The 8,186-nt window shown below is 33.9% G+C and overlaps 1 pseudogene across 1 annotated transcript; it reads left to right on the top strand.

Moving 5' to 3' along the window:
• Positions 1–2,673: 2,673 nt before the first annotated feature.
• On the top strand, positions 2,674–6,281 carry LOC114163362 (scarecrow-like protein 1 pseudogene; annotated as a pseudogene). Its single transcript, XR_014984717.1, has 3 exons — positions 2,674–2,951; positions 4,147–4,218; positions 4,337–6,281. The product of XR_014984717.1 is annotated as a scarecrow-like protein 1 pseudogene (transcript).
• Positions 6,282–8,186: the final 1,905 nt, after the last annotated feature.

Genomic DNA, 8,186 nt, shown 5'->3' with positions numbered 1-8,186 from the left:
TGACTTTCTTGAACTTTTTTCTTTGAAAAAAATGGTATATTTTGGATCAGTGCTTATCATTGTCCAACTCACTAATGTGTGCAAAATATACAGCGGTGGATGGTCAGAGACAACCTAATTTCTATGTGCTTTCTTTCTTTGTCGAGAAGACTTTTTATTATCAACAGTGTGAACAGGAGGAAACATTACACATTATCTGCTATGTATTAGTTATTATTATTATTATTATTATTATTATTATTATTATTATTATTATTATTATTATTATTATTATTAAATTTTATTAAATTACATCATATACAAATTTTTCATTCAATACCATTTTTCTCTTGATCTAAATAATTTCATTTTTACCTAAAAATTAATTTAAATTAACGCAAATTTACTTCTTCAAATTCACACCTCAATCCATTATTGATCATTATTGATCGAAGGCATATGTTCTGAAAGTTGGCCTGATCGATTTCCATTCCTATAATGTCAATGCTTCGTTTTAAGTTCAAATATATGGTTGGTTTGGTACAACCCAAATCTTGAATTCTGATGAAGACTAAGGTTTTGAAGCTTATTTTGTTGTTAATAGCTGCTTATGCTGAATACTTCTCAAATTCTCTGTGCCCACCTCAATTTTCTAAAATGAAAATACATACAAAATACTGAAATTGCAAAACACATTACTGATAGAAATTTCAGTATCATCAACCTTGCAGAACCAAAACCAACCAGACCAATGAACCAGAAACTCGCCTTAAACACATTACATTAACAACTTATGTGTATGTTTTCAGACTCATCCTGAGATTGAATTTTAAAAAGGTTTGATGATGATGGAAAGAGAAAATGATGAATGAGTTTTTAATTTTAGTGAGTTATTGTTATTTGCTTATCCCACAATCCAAGTCCCCTGATTTGGTTTATTTGGATAAGATGGGGCCAAATGATTAGGACTTCATATTATTAAAACTAAAGCTAGTGGGCAGTACTCGTTGGAGCCATTCTGCAATTTCAACTACATAATGATTCTCAGTTAATTATTATTAACTTCTCCATTGATGCCTCATTTGATTCTTTTCATACAACAACAGCATAGAAACTACTGCATGTACCCATTTTGTCCATTTTTCATATTTTAAAATATTAAAACATACCTTTAAAAATTTATCAAAAATAAGAATTATCTTGCAAAAGCTGAACTTATATTCTAACTATTTTATTTAGTTATATATTCCCACCAATACGTAATTTTGATTTAATTGTAACCATTATTATAATCTTCTGAAAAGAGAGTATTTTAGGAAAATCAAAGTCTTGGTATATGCAGGAAGTAAAGTCGAAAGTTGGGAAAGAAGAGGACCCTGTGAAACTCTGACTCTGTCAACAAGTACAAAATCTTGTTCATTTCACTTTACTATTTTCAATGTTTTAGCTATTATAAAATTGAAAGTTGCAACATTCCCTTTCCATCACATTCCACGCCTGAAAATAGAGCAGTGACGTTATATGACGTGAGACCCTACGTCAATACGCACAGTAAAGTAAATGAATCTCTGCCAAGAGACTTATTTGTACCACACTTGTTGATAGAGTGGGAATTTCCTCCATTGTTTATGTGTGTAAGATTTTAAGTCAGTATTAACATTAAGACTAAACATATTTAGAATGAAAGAAACGTAGGGGTAAAGGAGAAGCAACATTGTGCAAAATGCATCCAAGTCTTGTTACTTTTTAATGGAAGTCTATCATCAATTTTCCACTTGCTTGCCACTACCAAATTCCAGAAGCTCAGCTTTTCTTAAAATAAACTACATATCACACTCCTGTTCATAAAGAGACTGGTCAAAGAATTTAAATTACTCATAAAAATATTTGCTATATAAAAACAGTAAACTTTATTACTTTTTTTAACTTACATTAAAAGATTCAACAAACCGTGAAGAAAAAAACAGGATTGAGACAATAACGTGTAATATGTTTCTAGAATTCTTTTCGGTATAACTTTCAGAGGAAAAGAAAAAAGAATTACTCATTAGTAGAAAAGCAACTTTTATATATATACACACACATGAATATGTTAATTTGTGTTAAATTTACAGAGAAATTTATTCTATTTTTTTTCTTCTACATTTTGTTATGGAGTTCCTAGAACGCACAAGGACAATAGATAAAAATATAATGTAACAAAAGAAAAACATAAAAAAATTAGAATACTGTAACAATGTTGCAGTAACAGGTGTCGTAGTGACAGGAGTGGATCCAGGTCTGTTAAGATAACCTGTTACCTTAATTAATTAGTGTGAATGAATATGACTAATTTCTTTTCATAAGACTTTCCTCTGTCTTATTATATATGTTATAACTTAAAAAATGAAATAAAAAGTTTATATAAAGTCTCCAAAGGTGTATGTTAAACTTTGTTCAGTTTTTTAAAGTCTATAATTAATCGCGGATATCAACAACGAATGACAGTAAAAATGACTAAAATGAAAAACACTTCTTATTAAGTGATTTTAGTAGCTTATATCTTTTTAAAGAGAAGATTTTTTTTCTTTTTGAAATTATTTGAACGTATCCATAAAGAAACACGGAGTGTAATTTCCAGTGTTTTTCTATTAAGATTGTTAAATTCCTCTTAACTGACTTCCATTTTTGGTCCAATGATTATGAGACTCAAAGGTTTTTTCTTCGGTTCTAAACAGTTAGTTAACAGTATATACATGTTCTCAAATTCCCTCTCGTTAATATTGGCATTTGTCTTATTTGTTGCGATTCTACCAACCTGAACTCCTAATCCACCAACTTTCTTCTTTAGAAAACTTTTAAACTGTGTTATTGCTATTTGGCTTGGCTATATCTCTATGCCACTAGTCAAAGACCTATTCTAACCTCTCTTCTCTCTCTAAACACAGTTCTGAGATTCATACTCATCTGCTTCTTGGTTTCTAATTCCACAGGTACACTTCCTCCCTGTGGTGATTCATCTTAATTTTCATCAACAAAATCTATATGATGTGTTTTAAATACTGCAACTTACTGCTCCTTCTGATGAATGGTACTATCTGTTGCAGTCCTTGTAAACTGATTTCAATCTGCAACAGGTGATACGTGTTATAGTGTGATGCATGCATGTGATTTCAAAAAAATGTGAAAGAAGGCTTTAGTTCTTCCTCTTAAACGATATTTGTTAAAATTCAATCTGGTCCCAAAGGGTTTGTTAAGTCTTCTCTGTTACTGTCACTTGATCTATCTACTCTATATTGGGCTACAATTTCAAACAAGAATTGGCTTTTTGTTTTTGTCTTACAAAACATGCTGTGAATTTTTACGCTGGTGATTCTCCAAGCTAAAGACAAATAAAGATATAGATGCTATCAAGAGAGTTTTGTGCATGGTTATCACTTTTATCCGAACTTAAAGCCTTCTCTTAATAATTAACATCTTACTTAGTATTTGCAGTAGGAATTTCATTTCAATTTGATTTCTGGCTGGAACATATATCATGTTGGAAGAGCAAACGGCACATATCTCTTCCTTCAATTTGAATGTGTGAAGAATCATCGAACAATTTTTTTTTTTCTTTTCATTTATGTTCCCAGAGCATTGGATTTGATTTCGAGAGTGCGTTTTTTGTATGTGGATCAGATTCTAGAATCTGCAGATTGCAGATCGAAGATCATAGTTTAAATGATAAAGCAAAGAAGAGGTTTTTAATGTTTGTTTTACTTTTCCAAATACAGAGGAGGCCCCTGTCATGTCAACGCATGTTTGACTGGATCCAGTAACTAACTCTTATTTTTAAAAACACATTTGAAATTCATTCTCGTAGTTGGCCGAGTAGGACAATATTCAGAACAATTTCAACCATGGTGGTTTATCCGAGAATCAACCAAATCCTCTTTCCATGGCCACACTGATATGACTAATTCAATTTTACAGAAGAGAAAAAAACTATGTGAATTTCAGCAGGATGAATCATCAACCAACTGATTTATGATGCCTTTATTACTATATCTGTTGACTGAGGCAACAAAACTCACCAGTGTTTCTAGTATTTTTTTTCATTTTCATATTAACATAGAGTGATAGTTCTTCTACCTGAAAGTTCACCTGTTTATTTGTTTTTTCATATCCTTTTGTTTCTCTTACCAGATTACAGTCATCCTAGAAGGTTCAACAAGATTACATCACTGAACAACTCTGCCTGCTGTACTATTTCTCAAGGTGGGAAAGGAAAAATATATATTTATAGTTCTTATATTTACTACAGATTTCAAAGAATTTTACTGGTTAATTATTCATGTTTCTATAAGCCTAAAATTGTACTTGAATTGTATAACAGGCGAATCATGTCATTAGTTAGGTCTGCTGATGTAGCTCCCACACCGTATAAAAATGCCAAGTTCTTCTCACTAAAGGGAACCGATGTTAGACCAGGCTTGTCCTCTCAAATTTTTGGTCCTGATAAGCATAGGAGCATTTACATCACAGATTCTTACTCCAGCGAGAGTTATGAGAAGTACTTCCATGACTCTCAAACAGAAGAACTGATAGAACCATCGAACTCCAGCATCTCTGGAAGTTCAATCCCCCCTGATGTAGCCTCTTCTTACCAGCTTACAGCCAGTTCAGAAGCTTCTGTGGTTGCCAATAACCCATTTGATTGTTCTTTCATGTCCACAGTGACACACGATGTTTATGAGGCAAACTTTGGATCAGATTTGATGGAGAATGGAATCCTCGATTCCCGTGAAAATGATGGTCTAATGAGTTTAAAACTACAAGCATTGGAGAGGGCATTGCTTGATGATAGTGAGGCTGAGGAGGAAGACATATTTGAGGCTGTTCAAAGCATGGAAATTGATCCAGACATTGCTGAGTGGGATTCCATGCAGGATATGGTCCTCCATGATTCACCAAAGGAGTACTCTTCTTCAGACTCCAGCATCAGCAGCATCAGCAGCACCAAAGAAATATCACAAATTTCTCACACCCCAAAACAGCTGCTTTATGAATGTGCTATTGCACTTTCAGAAGGAAACGAAGAGGAAGGATCATCCATGATAAACAATCTCAGACAGATGGTGTCAATTCAAGGAGAGCCTTCTCAAAGAATCGCCGCCTATATGGTTGAGGGGCTTGCAGCTCGCCTAGCGGAATCTGGCAAAAGTATTTACAAAGCTCTGAGATGCAAGGAGCCACCTTCTTCAGATCGTCTAGCAGCCATGCAGATACTGTTTGAGGTTTGCCCATGTTTCAAATTTGGGTTTATTGCTGCTAACAATGCAATCACAGAAGCAGTGAAAGATGACATGAACATTCATATCATAGACTTTGACATCAACCAAGGAAGCCAGTACATTAATCTAATCCAAACACTTGCTTCAAGGTCAAGTAAGCCACATGTTAGATTGACAGGGGTTGATGATCCAGAGTCTGTGCAGAGAACTGTTGGAGGTCTCAAGAACATAGGACAAAGACTAGAAAAACTGGCAGAGGCACTTGGTTTACCATTTGAGTTCCGAGCAGTGGCATCAAGGACTTCCATTGTGACCCCATCAATGCTCAACTGTAGTCCTGGTGAAGCACTTGTGGTGAACTTTGCATTCCAGCTTCATCACATGCCTGATGAGAGTGTTTCAACCGTGAACGAACGGGACCAGCTTCTTCGGTTGGTGAAGAGCTTGAATCCAAAGCTTGTGACAGTTGTGGAGCAAGATGTGAACACAAACACCACCCCCTTCTTGCCTAGATTTGTTGAAGCCTACAATTACTACTCTGCTGTGTTTGAGTCGCTTGATGTTACTCTTCCAAGAGAAAGCCAGGACAGGATGAATGTTGAAAGACAGTGCTTGGCCAGAGACATTGTCAACGTTGTTGCATGTGAGGGCGAGGATAGGATAGAACGGTACGAAGTGGCAGGAAAATGGCGAGCGAGGATCACAATGGCTGGCTTCACTTCATCTCCAATGAGCACAAATGTTACTGATGAAATCCGAAACCTCATTAAGGTGATGTATTGTGACAGGTACAAGATAAAGGAGGAAATGGATGCTCTTCACTTTGGTTGGGAAGACAAAAACTTGATCGTTGCTTCGGCATGGAAGTTACCAAGATAATGAACTATGTTAGTAGACACACTTATTCTAGTACTGGTAATGTAGTGTTTGCTTGCTTGTGTAGTGTGTAGAATACTTCTGATGTTTCTATTCTACTCTTTGCTTGCTTCTCCACTTGTACACTAACTTACAATCTTAATCTAATAACGAAAATTTCATTTTATCTAACATGGGCGGAGGAGGACAAAGGTGTAAAGTAATGATGATCTTTATGTTTAAAGGTAACAATTATTTTTTAATTTGAAAATTTTCAAAAACAAAAATGAACTGATATAACCTAATGTGTTTACTTTTATTTAACTTTGTAAATATTATTAGTTCTTTCCGTAAAAAAAAAAATCTCCTTTTTTGTCTTCTCATAATTCCTATGAGATATGCACTTAATTACTTGAAACCCCCCATTTTTTAAAGCTATTTGTTAGGGTGGACCATCAAATTACTACTTAATTATCCTATCATATGAGTCATGCCATCCTATTTTAAATGTGTATTGTAGGACCGATCAATATCCCTAACCGAACGGTTTAAGGATAAGCGATCGAAGGCCGCTCGCTATGGACAGACCATCCAACTGTTGGAATTTGATGTCGTGACTAGTTGATGTGACAATTTATGCGGAGTAGAATTAAGGAGGCCACGACCGAACGGTCCAAGAACAAGCGGTCGGAGGTTGCTCGCTATGATCGGACAACCTAGTTGACATGATTTGTCATTCTCATTCGTCTATTTGGGTGCAAGCACACTCGGTAGCATCAGTCAAGCGGCGGATTAAAAAGATAAGATTTGTAGTTAAAATAAAACAGATCAGTAATCAAGTTTAAAAAGCAATTAGGTCTCAGTTAAGGAAACCTTAATCACGAGCCTATATAAAAAACTATAAATAGAACCCCAAGGTAAGTTGGTAGGGACTTTGACTTCGCATTTATTACAGTGTCATCCGAATAGATTTGAACTAACTTAAGCATTTGAACCTAATTGACAGGTACCCCGATCGTTTGGACAACCGAATGGGAAGAAGAAAGAACACCAAGTAGGAGGAGAGAGTAAGAATGGAGAGACAATAGAGAGAAAGAAAGAGTTAAGTGTTTAGGTGCTCGATCCCTATACCCAAAACTAAATGTTTTTCAAAGTTATAATATTTTAAGGTTCAAATGATAAGCATTTAAGCTCTTGTAGAGTCCTCTATTAAAAGTTAGTTGTGAAGGGAAAAAAATCGTATCATTTAAATGTTTCACCAAATGTCACGATCCATACTTAAATTATGAGTGGCTCATGAACTATAATTTATTATCAAAAGACAAATTTAATAAATCAATGTGAGTTACCGAAAATATGGTAGAATGTCCCTACCAAATACAATAGTCGATATATTGATTCAGTTGTTCAAACCATGCAAATATATAGTTATATATACATAAATCCAAATCCAATGATAAAGTTCCAAAACCACACATCACCACTTTACTAAATAATCTAACAAATCTGAATGTGATGAAACGAGGATAAAATGGAGATTCTAGTCCAATATAAAAAGACTGAAACCAGAAAAGAAAAATTCTGAGTTTTCATGGGTTAAAATCAGATCTTTGAGTAGGAAGTTGTACTTCCATGTATGTATTCATCTACAAATTGATTTCGAAGTTAATAATGCCCTAGTACAATTTAACTAGAAACTATTTGATCAAAGTGGATTTAATTGAAAGATAATTTATTTTGTAATTTTTAAAAAATCTTAGTTATAAATTTTAAAAGTATATTTTTACCTATTAATGGTGATATAATTACAAGATTTTTTTAGTAACAAATGAATTTTTTTTGTTAGTAAAGATAAATTATTGTCCGATTTTATAGACGAATTTTAGAATTTAGTAAATTAAAATTTGTATTATCAATTGGATATTTTTGTTGATACGATATATATTTGATTTATTTTGTTGACACTGTATTGGAATTCAAAACGTCCTATGTGCAAAGAACGAAACATGTTTCAAGCATCACATTTTTTGTATGATACGTGACATGATTCACAAGACTTAAGTTAAATAATTACTCTTAAGCTCTATACATAGGCAC

Source organism: Vigna unguiculata, chromosome 9, assembly GCF_037176805.1.
Source record: "Vigna unguiculata cultivar grain cowpea cultivar isolate G323 ecotype 2 chromosome 9, ASM3717680v1, whole genome shotgun sequence".
NCBI lineage: Eukaryota > Viridiplantae > Streptophyta > Magnoliopsida > Fabales > Fabaceae > Vigna > Vigna unguiculata.
This window is presented reverse-complemented; position numbering and strand designations above follow the sequence as displayed.